The sequence below is a fragment of the Andrena cerasifolii genome, chromosome 2 (genome assembly GCF_050908995.1).
Source record: "Andrena cerasifolii isolate SP2316 chromosome 2, iyAndCera1_principal, whole genome shotgun sequence".
NCBI lineage: Eukaryota > Metazoa > Arthropoda > Insecta > Hymenoptera > Andrenidae > Andrena > Andrena cerasifolii.
The window spans coordinates 3,747,354-3,761,586 of record NC_135119.1 but is presented as its reverse complement, the minus strand read 5'-3'; the positions used below and the strand labels follow the sequence as shown (position 1 = coordinate 3,761,586).

General features: G+C 36.2%; 1 protein-coding gene across 2 annotated transcripts in view; it reads left to right on the top strand.

The window, feature by feature from the left end:
* Positions 1-14,233, top strand: part of LOC143378511 (neurotrimin) — a 634,196-nt gene that overhangs the window by 614,751 nt on the left and 5,212 nt on the right. The window lies entirely within an intron of this gene.

Here is a 14,233-nt window from a genome sequence, read left to right as displayed (position 1 = left end):
AGGCCGCGGCCAATCAGCGTCGCCGAGGAATCGGTTGTCGACGCTGGTTGGCCGCGGCCTCACTTGGCTTGGCGCTGGCGTCGTTTCGTTTCTCATGTTGGCGTTGAATGGTTCGCGTTCACGTCACTTGGCTTAGCTTGGCGCTGGCGTCGGGGGGGTAACCGGTCCCACTCTAAAATAACCCTGAGCTACAGTAACTTAAGTTTAAGGGGACCTTCCGGTCTAGAGCCCAAAGAAATAGGTGATTTTTACGAATTAATTAAAGGAAAACTACTATATATAATTTAATGGGACTTTTTGCATTGTATTAAGGATGTCTTAAGTTATAGAAATATATTTTTTGTTTTATAATTAATCATTGCAGACGGCACAGGAGAGTCGTTAAAGTCAAGGCGTCAAAAAATTGATCCAAATCGGTGGGACCTGTATCTCCAAAAGTTATTATCCGATTCGACTGAAACTTTTCTTATATTGAAGAATATACTTCTGGCTAAGAGGGAAACCAGAAAAATGCAAAAATTACATTTTTTAGAAAATAACGACACTTGAAGTTTGAAATCACTTTTTCCATATATTTTTCATCCTTTCAACGCCTTTGAAAATTACAAATTTTCAATTTTTTGTATTTTTTTGGTACCCCCCTAGCCAGAAGTATATTCTTCAAAATGAAAAAAGTTTCAGTCGAATCGGATAATAACTTTTGAAAATACAGGTCCCATCGTTTTGAGAACTTCGGGAATTTTACAAAATTCAACAAATCCTTTTAAACACGTATTCCTCAAAGGTTGAACATTCGAAAAATGAAATAAAAAAAATTGACTTTTAGAATGGAGGAAGGTCCCCTTAAGGGGTGAAACTACCCTTCAAAGTTGATGGGTGAAAACCTATTTTGTCAAACACCAAAACAGATCGAAAAAATAGTAAATTCAAAAGTTGCTTGACTTTTGGAGAGCAATAATATGACGTAATCAAGAACTTCGATAAATCGCAGATGGCGATACTGTAGGACGTAGGTAGGTACTGAAAGAGAGTCACTATTTTCGAAATATTTCTTGCACAATGTACCTGTTTTAATAAAAAATTCGGCAGTATAATCAGTAAAACGCAACTCATAAACATACAACTTTCCCAGTTTTCCAAAACCAAAATTTAAAAGATAAAACACCCCTTTATGGTTTGACCCTCACAACGATATCCTGATAACTATGCAGTAGAAAGAGAAAGAAGTTTTTCTAACAAATTTTGTATACTTTTTTAACAAATAATGGTATAGTGAGCTCTCTAACAATAAGAAATGAAAAAAAGAGATCAAATATCATTTTCCCTCCTTCATTGGCAACAAGGGAGACGGTATAACAAGCTATTTTTATTTGAAATATTAAAATTACAATCTCATGTACGTAATTAATTTTCTCCTCCGAGATTTCGTGATCTTTTTATTGATAAATTATTAAGTATTTAAGTATTATGGCCTTCTCTATAAACCTGCAAAGTTTCATCGAAATCGGAGGATGACAGTTCGCGAATGTTCCTACTCAGCTTTAATTCTATATGAAACATTTAATAAACAATTATTAAATTATGAAACATTTAAGTATAAATATAAAAATTAATACAACCTAGAAATTATACACGAAAGAATTTATTAACGATATTAAGTATCAATGAAAAATATGTTCGATAAAAACATTACTTTTCCAGGTATAAAAGAGTAGAATGGTTTCAGTATTGGTTTAATTTTAACTTTTCCGAGGAATTATTTCTCTTTCAACTTTTACATTCCAAGCAACTTCGCTCGGAAGTTTCTGCAATTAACCCCGAGACGAACAGAATGCGAGAGTCTTTATTTCACTACGGAATCCATTGGTTACGTTTCCCACATTTTCAACTATTTTTCCGCGAACAACGAATGTTTTATACTGCTCGACACTATTTTTTACTGATCGGTCACGCAAAAAGTTAAAAGAAATTCATGTAAAGTAAATAGTGTATCATCTGCATATGTGGCAGTATTGTAAGTTATCAGTTATTAGAAAAAGGTGGCGTATTGTTTCAAACTTAAAAATCAGTAAACAAGTGACTATTCAAAGCGGCAAACTTTTTCGTCAAAAAATGTGTCGCAATAAATTAGCCCACGTTATAACTTTTCTAAAGTTGTATGCAAATTACGTGTATTCAAATTATTTTCTCTGTCTTTTTTACTTCTTCCATGATTCTTAAGAAGATTGTATTTGCCTTTTCTTGGGCATTTATTTTTCAATTAATGTATTCGTAATTATGTATTCGGCAAAAAATAGTGTCGGGCAGTATAGTATGTACCTATATCATATGACAATAATTTACGAAAAATAAATAACACTACACAATGCTACTAGAAGAATTTCCAAACAGCAAGTACTTACATAGTAGCTTCTACCGTATTTGAAATCTAGATTCTCGTCTTATTGTTTAGGTTTTACATATTAATAAGAAATCAGTTCAGTCTTAGACTTTAGTTTCCTGTGGAAATGAAAACATAAAATTTGGACTTTTGACAACATTGAGATACTTACAAAACAATGTAAAACAGTAGCCATGAATTTATAAACTTAAAATTATCATTTTATACATATACGAATGACTGTCCATGCATATTAATGTACCTATGTATAAAGAAGACAATACGTTTCTGAACTCATGGTTCTGCAAGCTTTTATTCTTTTAAAGATGTTCAGCATCAATGCTATGTCTCTCAACCATATCATCCGATATACTGTTGTAGCTATTACATAAGAAACTCTTTCCCTTTGATGCAGCTCTGTATGGAATTCATTTCATTTCATTTACGTACATTTACGTTTCCTCAGGAATCTTCTTTAGAAAAAGGAGCAATGGAATAATTTCTCCATTTTTAGGATCTTGTACCTATATTAGGGTGGCTCTTATTTACACTTGGCAATTTTTTTTCAAGATTTTCTTCGGGGCACCCTTCAGAATAGTTCCAAAATAATTAAAAAACAATCCGTGTAAAGTTTGAGCTGGATCGGATAAAGGGAAAGGGTGCCCCTGGGCCCTTAAACATTTAAATCATTATGTAACAGCTGGCGAAGTAGGTTTTATATAATATCCTCCAAGTTATTGATTGAATAAAAAAATATGTCCAACAAAAGTTGTAGATCCGGACAAGGAGCATCTTTTATGTTGTATTACTTTTTCTCGTGCGACAAACGGTTTTCGAAAAAAGTCCGAAAAACTAAAAAGAAACTTTTTATTCCTGAAATTTTTAAGGTTTAAATGCTTCTAGAAAACTTTTCATTTATGAAGGCGAACAATAAAAATGGAATTTTTATTTTCGAGGACTATTTTTTAAACATTTAAGGGGCATATACCGAAATATGCGAAAAAGATAGAAAACAATTCTTATTTTCAGTGTTTGTTGTGTCATGAATGTATCCTGAAAATTTTGGACCGAAAATCGCAAAAATATTGAAGATATAGACTATATCTTCGCAAAAATATCGAAACATGAGACTCTATATCTTCGATATTTTTGCGAATTTCGGTCCCAAATTTTCAGGAAACATTCATGACGTATCAAACACTGAAAATAAGAGAAAAAAAATTATATACGCTTCGATGTACGAACTTCTATGTCAGTCCGATAATTTAAACAATTATTTCAAGGGGTTTTGCTGACTGCTAACAACGAATTTCAACTTAGATTTTCAAAATTCACGAAAAAAAAATAAAAATCAAGAAATATAAATGTCTGTGTAGTGGGAGCTTTTTTTAATATATCGCCCACCATGTTGAATCAGCGATTGTGAATTTTGAAAATCTAAGTTCAAATTCGTTGTTAGCAGTCAGCAAAACCCCTGGAAATAATTGTTTAAATTATCGGACTGACATAAAAGTCCGTACATCGAAGCGCATGGGCTGACGCGTTAACGAATTTTCACTTCTTTGACCTTCCACTTCTCAGAAACTAATTGTCACTTTAACTTGAAAATTTCGTGTGATTGATGTCTCATCATAAGGTATCGTTTCGCATAAAATTCAGTTGCAAAATCGTGGGACCAAAATGAGGCTATTTTTTGGGAAGGATTTTTGGAAATTCCATCCCCAAATAGGTAAAATGTATTTTCTCGCATTCCCTAATTAGGCCAGACAAGATATCAACTTGGTTTTTACATACAAAGGTTACCCACACAAATCCCTAAAAATCAATTTCAGGATTTTGCACTAATCAACCCCTAAGGGGGTGGTGAAAAGGGATTAAGTGTGTTTTCACGGGCTTCTCAATATCTCTTAGGCCCGATTAGATATCGATTTGATTTTTACTTCGAAAGGTTACCCACACAAATCCCTAAAAATCAATTTCAGGATTTTGCACTAATCAACCCCTAAGGGGGTGAAAAGGGGTTAAGTGTGTTTTCACGGGCTTCTCAATATCTCTTAGGCCCGATTAGATATCAACTTAGTTTTTACTTCGAAAGGCTACCCATACAAATCCTTAAAAATCAATTTCAGGATTTTGCACTAATCAACCCCTAAGGGGGTTAAAAGGGGTTAAGTGTGTTTTCACGGGCTTCTCAATATCTCTTAGGCCCGATTAGATATCAACTTAGTTTTTACTTCAAAAGGCTACCCATACAAATCCCTAAAAATCAATTTCAGGATTTTGCACTAGTCAATCCCTAAGGGGGTGAAAAGGGGTTAAGTGTGTTTTCACGGGCTTCTCAATATCTCTTAGGCCCGATTAGATATCAACTTGGTTTTCACTTCAAAAGATTACCCACACAAATCCCTAAAAATCAATTTCAGGATTTTGCACTAGTCAATCCCTAAGGGGGTGAAAAGGGGTTAAGTGTGTTTTCACGGGCTTCTCAATATCTCTCAGGCCCGATTAGATATCAACTTGGTTTTCACTTCAAAAGATTACCCACATTAATGCCTAAAAACCAATTTCAGGATTTTGCCCTAATCAACCCCTAACAAGGTGGTACAAAGGGGTGAAATGTGTTTTCATGGAGTTCTTAATATCTCTTAAGCCCGAAGCGAAGCGCGGGTGTATTTTGCTAGTATAATATAATAGTATGCGTTTATTTCATACGCCTTTCGGCCTTTGAAGGGGGGTGTACATTTATTTTTTACAATATTATATTATATTTCTATTTCTTCTGTTCTTGTTCCTTTCGCGCCGTTTTCTTCTGCTTATTATCTCTCTCATCCATTCCGTTCCTTCCCCAGTGTCCATTAGTAGTTCGTACATCCTTTTCCTTGTCCTTGCCATACCGTTGCAGTTTCCTACTAAATGCTCCAACGTTTCTTTATTCCCCACACAAAGCCTGCATTCGTTCTCTTCGTCGCTTTTCCAGAATCTGTTTCCTCTCTCCTCATTACCGCATCTAAACCTTGCTATTAGTTTCTGGTCTCGTCCTTCATATTCATTCGTCAGGTATTTTGGTTTCCCTCCGCGCGCAGTTCCCTATATCTTTGGCTGCTAGTATAATATATTCGTGTAGCTTTTTACGTTTGCCAAACGTCCATTGAAATAAATGTTTCTCCCATTAGCTACAATTTGTAACTATGATTTTCAGTAGTGAGCTAGAATAATCAACGAATGCGTTTGCAATTAAAAAGCGTTAGTCATTTTCATATTTTACGGATATCTGTCCAATCGTAATGAAAAATCTCGGATTCACCATTGGTCCTACCATCTGTCTGCATTTGGGCGTACACTCGATCGTGGGGAATCGATATATGCAAAATATTTTGATGCTAACAGATTGAGAAGCGACGTTGCACTCGATGGAAGATTTATAGACCCGTCTGGGGCCGTAGGTCAACTTTATTGAACTCCGTCCACTTCTGTGTGTAGAAGTACCTGCCCCGATGTTTAGCACAAATGTTGCGGTGCCAATATCAAACAAAGTTGCAAAGTCAAAATGTACCGTCGGTGCTCATTAGGGAAATATTTGAACCCTAAGCCTGCGGTATTGAACGCAGAAATGCTGAAGAGTTATTTTGGACTCGCAATTAGTGTTAGTTTCAAAAGGCTAGCATAAAATACGTTATCTGGGAGCATTAGTACTAGGCAAGTAAAATTAATAAACTAACCGACACCAATGAATATAACTTTGTACAAATAATTTTGGTACTACCGAGCACAGGCCACGAAATTCTCTAAATTCCTTCCGTCATTATTCTGATTTGCGATAAATTGAGTACATGCTGGTAATTCCATTAGTTTATTAGAAAAGACAAATGGATATAAGTCTTTTAGACTATTTTTTAATGTGGAAGTATCTTGTCCATTTATGTATTAATATAAACAGGGTGTAACTCTTTGGACGCAAACCCTTTCATGTCTCAGAACCCATACAGCACATTCAGCAAAGTTACTGCAGCAAAGTTACAGAATGGATGCAGTGCAAGATTGCAATGTTGCACGCAACGTTGCCACAAGGGTGCAGTTATAATTCTATGTCCGCCTCCTGCAACTTTTCGGGCAGTAGGGCCAAAAAAAAAATATATATATATATATACAGGGTGTCCCACTAAGGAGTGGACAGCGCGATATCTCTTAAAGTATTGTTGATAAAAATATAAAAAAAATGGGCACTGCCACCCGTGGCGCCAGTAAGACCGCCCCCGGTTTTTGCCATTCCAGAGGGGTTTCTTGCAGTGAAAATCAGTAAATTTGCAAGCGCAATATCTTAAAAACCAGTGGAAATAAAGTGTATATATTAAAGCTTATTGAATTTGTCTTGGAACGCACTATCGACTCAGGTCTTCAAAAAAAATAGTTCCATTTGAAAAACCGAACTTGACCATCGTATCTTTTAAAATAATAATCGAAAACAAAATTCGTTCGCGCTAATAAATGGGCCCCCTCGAACCATGCAATTCCCTATTTTTTTTATATTTTTATCGACAATACTTTAAGAGATATCGCGCTGTCCATTCCTTAGTGGGACACCCTGTATATGTGTGTGAGTGCAGAATCATAGAAGTACTTGCTTTTATTGTTTTCCTGTGTTTTAAGCAGGATGGGCGTTTCAAGCTCATTTTTGCTTATATTGCCCAACGAACTATAGTCCCATTTTTTTTTATCCCTCCTCTCTCCTTCGGGTCCCAGCAGCAGCAGCGCACCGGGAGAAAGGTGGTCTCCCATCTTTCCCCAGTACACCGCCCCGTGATGCTTAACTTCGGTGATCTAACGAGAACCGGTGTTTTCCATCACGGCTACGGCCGCTGGTATCATAGAAGTATAAAGCTCGTGTTTCTTTTTCTCAAAGAAAATTCTTCTCCCCCAAGGGGATTCGAACCGGCGACCTGTAGCGTCGTAGGTGAACACTTTACCGCCGCAGCTACAACCACTGATTGATAAGAATGCTAACGTATTCGAACTTATACTCCTACCATGCAAAACTTTAAACTCAAATTATTCAAAAACGAAGACTCATTTTGACAAACTCCATTAGGATTTTGTAACACTAGTAGGTATGTACTACAACTTCCACCATGTGTCATTCTACACATTGAAATATACAGGGTGACTCAACTAACATTTAAACTTAAAATATCTCCGTTGTTTGTAATGGTACGAGAAAATGCCTCAGGAAAAAAATTATTGCTAGACAAAAAGGACAACATATTATACATGGCTGAATTTGTATTTTTATTGGCTATAACGTTACAGTAATGAAAATCGCTGATTTCGGGAATTTTCGCGATTCTCGACCTTGTTCTGCGATCTTTAAACGTTTGTAGCTCGGAGCAACGTTAACCGATTTTCATGAAATTTTAGGCACGTATACAACTTACTGCAATCTACAAACGGTTTTTTTTTAATTTTCATTACAAGCTCACAAAAAAAGTTTAAAAATCGACCTTTACTATTTTTTTCGCTATTCCGACCAAATACATTTTTTTTCAAAACGACCAAATACGTCATTTAGCAAACTAATCCTTCTAGCTTCTAAAAAAAACTCAAGTCGTTTGGACCAATTCTAAAAAAGTTATGCGATTTTAAAAAGTGTCCAAATACTTTTTTTACTCACTGTAGATCGGTTGGAATAATAGAAGTAACATTTATTTTAAAAAAAATGTAAAAATAGACTTTAACAAGGAACAAAGTGCGGAAATTTCTATAAAGCCACTGGCTTTTTAAATAAATAAAATCAAAATTAACTATAGTTTTTTCTTTATTTCTATATTAATAATTAGTGTAATTGCCATTTCTTCGAGTAACATAAAAAATGCGGTTCGGCATTGACAAAGTCAAAGTTTGAAGTGTTTGTTTTTCTATAGACGCCCACGCTTCGTTTACCGCGTTCCATAATTCCTTAATGGAATTATATTGCTTGCAATTGCCATAAACTTCTCTTGCAAGTATTCCCCAAAGATTCTCAATAGCGTTCAAATCCGGAGAACAAGCTGACCATGTCAAAACCCTAATATCTTTTTTACGTAACCAACTACTTCGTGTGTTTCGATGTATGAACAACAGCGTTATCGTGTTGATAAATGAAGTTACCGTCTTCAATTTCTTCTGTAAATGGCATTAAAACCATTTCCATCAATTTCTGTGTACGCTATCGAATTCATTTTGTGAGTAATCTTACATATTGGAGTCTTTGTGTTGCCTCTGAATGCAGCCCAAATCATTAATGAGCCACCACCGAAGTTACAACTCATTGCCAGGTTTTTCTCTTTCCTCAAATCATGCCAATAATATTTATAGCCATCTGGCCCATCTAAATTAAACTTCTTTCCGTCGGAAAAGATAACATATTCCCATTCTTTGGTCCGTGACATGTGCGTATGTGCAAAATCCAGACGGGCCTGTTTATGTCCTGGTTTCATTGCTGGTTTCTGCAGCGTTTTCGTGCAACCAAACCGCCCTGAACCTCTTAAAATCTGCTGCACACGCCTCGTACTTACCGGCAATTCTAATTCAGTGTGAAGTGTTGTATTCCGAATTTTTAGTATTACTTTTATTTTTTTAAATAACTTTTTACAAAGAACGGAAACTAAGACGATTACAGAAAGATTCTAGATTATAGATTCAGAACTAGATTCTCGTGTCCAGACTATTCGGACTGAGGTGCTCAAGTGCTTCTGTGCTACTGCTGGAAGAATTGCGTGTAATATACATATATATATATATATATTTTTATTATTGGTTTTCGGTAAGCTGAAAAGTGGGGGTTGTCCTGAGTTTAACGGTCCTTAAGGGATGAGGCATAGAGATCAAGGTTCAAGGATGAGTAATAAGGAACGGATAAGGTCATAGAAGAAAGAATTTAGGATGCTTACTATTGCTATCTAGAAAATTAACGCGCTGACTAATATTTCATATACAGAAATAGATTTAAATGACGTTGGTATAGGGTCATTCCGGGGGAGACGCACCACTTTTTTTCGATTGCTTATAAAGTCTTAAATAAATATAACTGAAAATTTAGGTAAATGTAGTTTGATTGTTTATTTCAATCTCTTTGACAAAATAACATATTAAATATATGAAAACCTTATTTTAATATTAAAATACGCTTTCTAAAAAAACTTCGAAAAAATGCATCGAACCCAGGGGTGTACACTAAGTCTGCCCTAGGGCAGTCGGTGAGCCCTCGAGCTCGACCGTGGTATGCTCGCCCCCACTCCTCGGTATAATGTCTCGTGGTGGGGAACTCTATGACCGCAAAGGCCGTATGCCTGTCACAACTACAAGCATACTCGCGATAGATATACAAGACCAAACGAAAACGTACAGAATTTTATATTCTATTCAGAAAGTTAATTTTAACAAATTCGCATACGTAAATTTGAATATTTGCATTTGAAGATATCTAATAACATATATGTGATATATACATATACAGTGGGCCACCAAAGTATTCGGATACTTATAAAGTTGGTCCAATATTAGATCCATACGTGAATATACATATATTTCTATGTAGAATTTGTTAATATTTATTAATCGTGGATTCATTTTTCTTCAATTTGAAACCTTGAGTACAGAGATTGGAATTATAATACTCAATAAATTTCTTTTAAAAATTTCCCAAAGTGTGCCTTACTTTCGGAGCGTCAAACTCTGGAAACCCCTGTGGCAGCGTGTTACGCTCCGCTCCCACTACTCCAACCGCTCCCACTACTCCAACCGCTCCCCACTCCTTTGGCGGACTCGCTTGTTCTTGAACGAACTCGGAGCTCGAATGTGCGCTCGCGCCCGGAATTGGGGGTCCTGTGCACCCCTGATCTAACCCCAGACCTGAGAGAGAGATGCACTTCAGATTCGGGGACGATGCACCTACTTATTGTTACCCTCTTCTCCCTACTTTCATTCATTTTTTTCTCTTCTACACATATTACAGAGGGGAGTATACATGGTACATGTTTCGTGGAGCCACTTTGAGCACTCCGGGCAACGAATCCAATTTACTCACCGTTCACACAATTTTTCGCCTCGAATCCAACGCAACGAAAATTTTTTTCAATTTTAATGAACTTAAACCGCACGATCGATGTGATTCGTTTAATAAGGTTATGTTTGTAGATAAGAACACGCGTCTTGAGCGTTGAAACAGTGCTGCCACTTACGTAGTGTGGCCGGAACAGGAAGTGGTGCATCTCTCCGCTAGGTGCGTCTCTCCCGGAATGACCCTATAACAGAAGTTGTGCTGCACTATTACATTCTTTTGCTGCAGATCTCATAAACCACGAACGCTGCCTCTTCGTTACTTTCTGTCTTCCACCTTGAGGATGGTTTTTACCGTAGTCTTCACCCAAAATTTATATAATTATTTATAAGAGTGCGTGATTTATTTATTTTAATCGCAATTGCGCGATTAGAACATCCCATATCCCTATAAGCATTAATGGATGCCTTTTCCTCACTCGTCAATAACTTTCCCCGTGGCATTTTACTAAAAATATATTAAAACATAACATATATACGATTTCAATGAAGTTGTAAATAAATTTTAACGCAAATACATATTTTGCGATTGCAGTTACTCTTCTTTAACAGTATCCAGCTGCAGTTATCCCTTCGGAATCTAAATACAGACTAAGCGGCTTTATAGAAATTTCGCACGCGTATGCTGCGTCGCGCAGCAAAAAAAGTAAACAAATACGAAATGTAAACACGTCTGAGCCGTTACTACGTACATCTACGTTTGGTGTGAACTAAATATAATTGTAGATGAGACAGAGTATTAAAGTCCGTAATATTTTTCAAAAAAATACATTAAAATGTAGGTGGCTTTATGGTAATTTCGGGCAGTGTAGCACCACCATCCAGTAATAGACAATGTTTCAAGGTACAGCATGCCCGAGGTACAACAGTCCCCCCTATTTATAAAAATACCCCGGCTGGATTTTCTTCTACTTTTGCAGGTTTTTATAATTCTGTTTCAACGTCACCGCTACCTGACAACAATTTTGTTTTTCAACGTCAAAGTAAGATGGAAAGTTATAGCTTTTGAATGCTTGAAGATGCGTAATTTTATTGATTTTTTCCTAAAAAATATGACAGAATTAGTGCTTTCAAAACACATACAGTGACTCGCATTAATATTCGGATATTTTTTAAAATCGCATAACTTTTTTAGAATTGGTCCAAACAAGTTGAGTTTTTTTGAGAAGCTAGAAGGATTAGTTTGCTAACTGACGCGTTTCGTCGTTTTGAAAAAAATGTATTGATACATTAAACATGCTAGCTTTTTCAAGCCATCTAAGAAGCACGAAATTTCGTCAACTTTGATGGCCTATATCTCATTAACCGACCATTATATTTTAAAATTTCAAGCGGCATTTGTTGCACTGATATATATATATATATATATATATATATATATATCAGTGCAACATATATATATTAAATGTGCCATACTACCAACAAGCTGCTATTCACTTCAGAAATTGACTTTTGGCCAGCTTTTCGGGAAAAGGCACCACTGTGCGTTCCGCCTTGTTTAAGTAGGTAAATGGCATGCGTATAGTTACCGTATTCGTGACTAAAGATCCAAATTAAATAAATTTCCAGTGATAGAAATAACACACTAATTTTCCGATAATGCAAAAATCACTTCTACCGTGTGTCGTATGTTACTTTTAATTTTGGTTAAAGGAGCATGATTACTTTGAAAAAAATAATTTGCGTTGGACAGATAATTTTAATTATGGAGTGCCATTGCCAGAGGTCTTACATTTATGATCCCTTCTGTACCACATGCTCCATCTCAATGACATTATCATTTTGTAATTTGTACGAGACACATTATTTACATTTTCTAAATGAATTTAAAAACTTGTAAAAAATGGCCGTTTCTATAAATATAAATTGGGTAATGAGAATCTTCGCCTCTGCCAAGGGCGTCCGGAGACTTTTTTCCAGAGGGGGCAACTTCGGGAAAATTTAAAACCGAATTTTAAAAATACTCCCTTTTTTAGTATAAACTTAACCCTTAACTGGTATCCTGGGTCGCACATGACCCCAAGCACTCAAAGTTCGCTGCAAAATTTTTGGTTGTCTAAGTTTGTCAACTGAATTTCTAATTAATTTTATAGTTAATAGTTTAACTTTCTACGTTCCTATTATTTTATACATTACCTAAGAACAAAATATTCATAGAGGATGATCTAGTGTCGACTTTACAAATTTCTGTGTCCTTTTTTATTTGGGGTCTGCCACGACCCCAGTATACCAGCCACGTTTGCCAAAAACAGTATACCAGTTAAGGGTTAATAAATATCAGTTTTGAAAAATAAGAGATTTTTTCTCAAAAGCCAGGGGGGGGGAGCAACTGCCCCTTTTGCACCCCCCTCGGGACGCCAATGGCCTCTTCTGGAATTGACTTGAAAGTAACACAGGCAAGTAATGTCAAGCATTAATGGCTTTCCAGGGAAACTACGAACGTGCAAAAGTAACAGAAAATCCATTTAAAGTAATTGTATAGGTGAACTAAATATACAATACTTCCTCTATGAAGTTCATGAATGAGAGTTTCAAGTAGAAAATAATCGAATCGCGAATGTCGAGAAAAGTGACACCTATATATTGGTATTTCAAGTATCGAAAAAGAGATCGCACGTCGCGAAAGCTAACAAGGATCAAACTGAAACTTTATAAAATTCTCTACAGTCTCCAGACATATCTGCCATTCCTTGAACCTTACGACAATCCATATTATTTCTTATTAAGCCCTAACGATACTGTTCTCGTTCGTTTCACTCATTACTGCTATACCTACAGAGGAAACGCACAACTATAGACACTGATATGATCCACTTTTCATGGGAACAAACGAACTCAGTTTCCCACTCCAGCAAAATGTCTGATCGGTTTTCTAGTAACCGTGAAAAAGCAAACACATTTTTCCATCTTCATTCGCATTTAACGTCAGCTCCGTTTCAACCGCGTTGGGCAAATAAACGCGGTGAAAATACGCGATAGCATCTTTCCTCTGCCTCTTGCACGCTGAGAGGAAAAACAATGAATGGAACTATCGAATGCAGTAGGATACCTATATTAACACACTTACATGTAATAACAGTAATACATAAACCTGTCGTTTATAAGTAAAATTACATTCATACAAAAATAATCAGAATGGGGTCATTCTACGCCAACTCGAACATTTTTTCCCCTCGATGTATAGGATTTTGTTCAAACTTGAATATGTTGTAGTCCTCGCGAAATTAGGGGGGGTTTAATTCATCATTTTGTCGATTTCGAGTTTGTTTAAAAAATACAGGGCCTTGAATTTTGCGATTTTTGCCTGTTTTCGTGAAAATGGGTTGTAGTTATGAATTTTTATCTGTGAAACTATTTGTTGGATTCAGTTGATTCTTACGGTATTTTAATGTAGAAGGATAGGCCTTTCTGAATAATTTTTTTCCAGATCGAAAAATTAATTTTGCAACATTGAAAAGTATAAATTAATTTTTATTTTGCAAATTCGGGCTCGAGTTCGCGATTTTAAAAATCCGAAAAAAATACTACCATATTCCTTGAAGTTTTTTCTACAAAATAAGTCTATACCCAGGGTGGTGCGGTTTCTGTTAACGTCGCAGTGGGGTGGTAAATACGACGGTTCACGCCGAACCAGGTAAGCGGACCCGGCGTCGCGCGGACGCTCCGCTATTACGGTCGACTGAGCATACCGCTACCATGCCGTATTACTTCAATATGGTCTAAGAACAATATCGTTGGATCCCGTACTCGCCTGAATGGTGT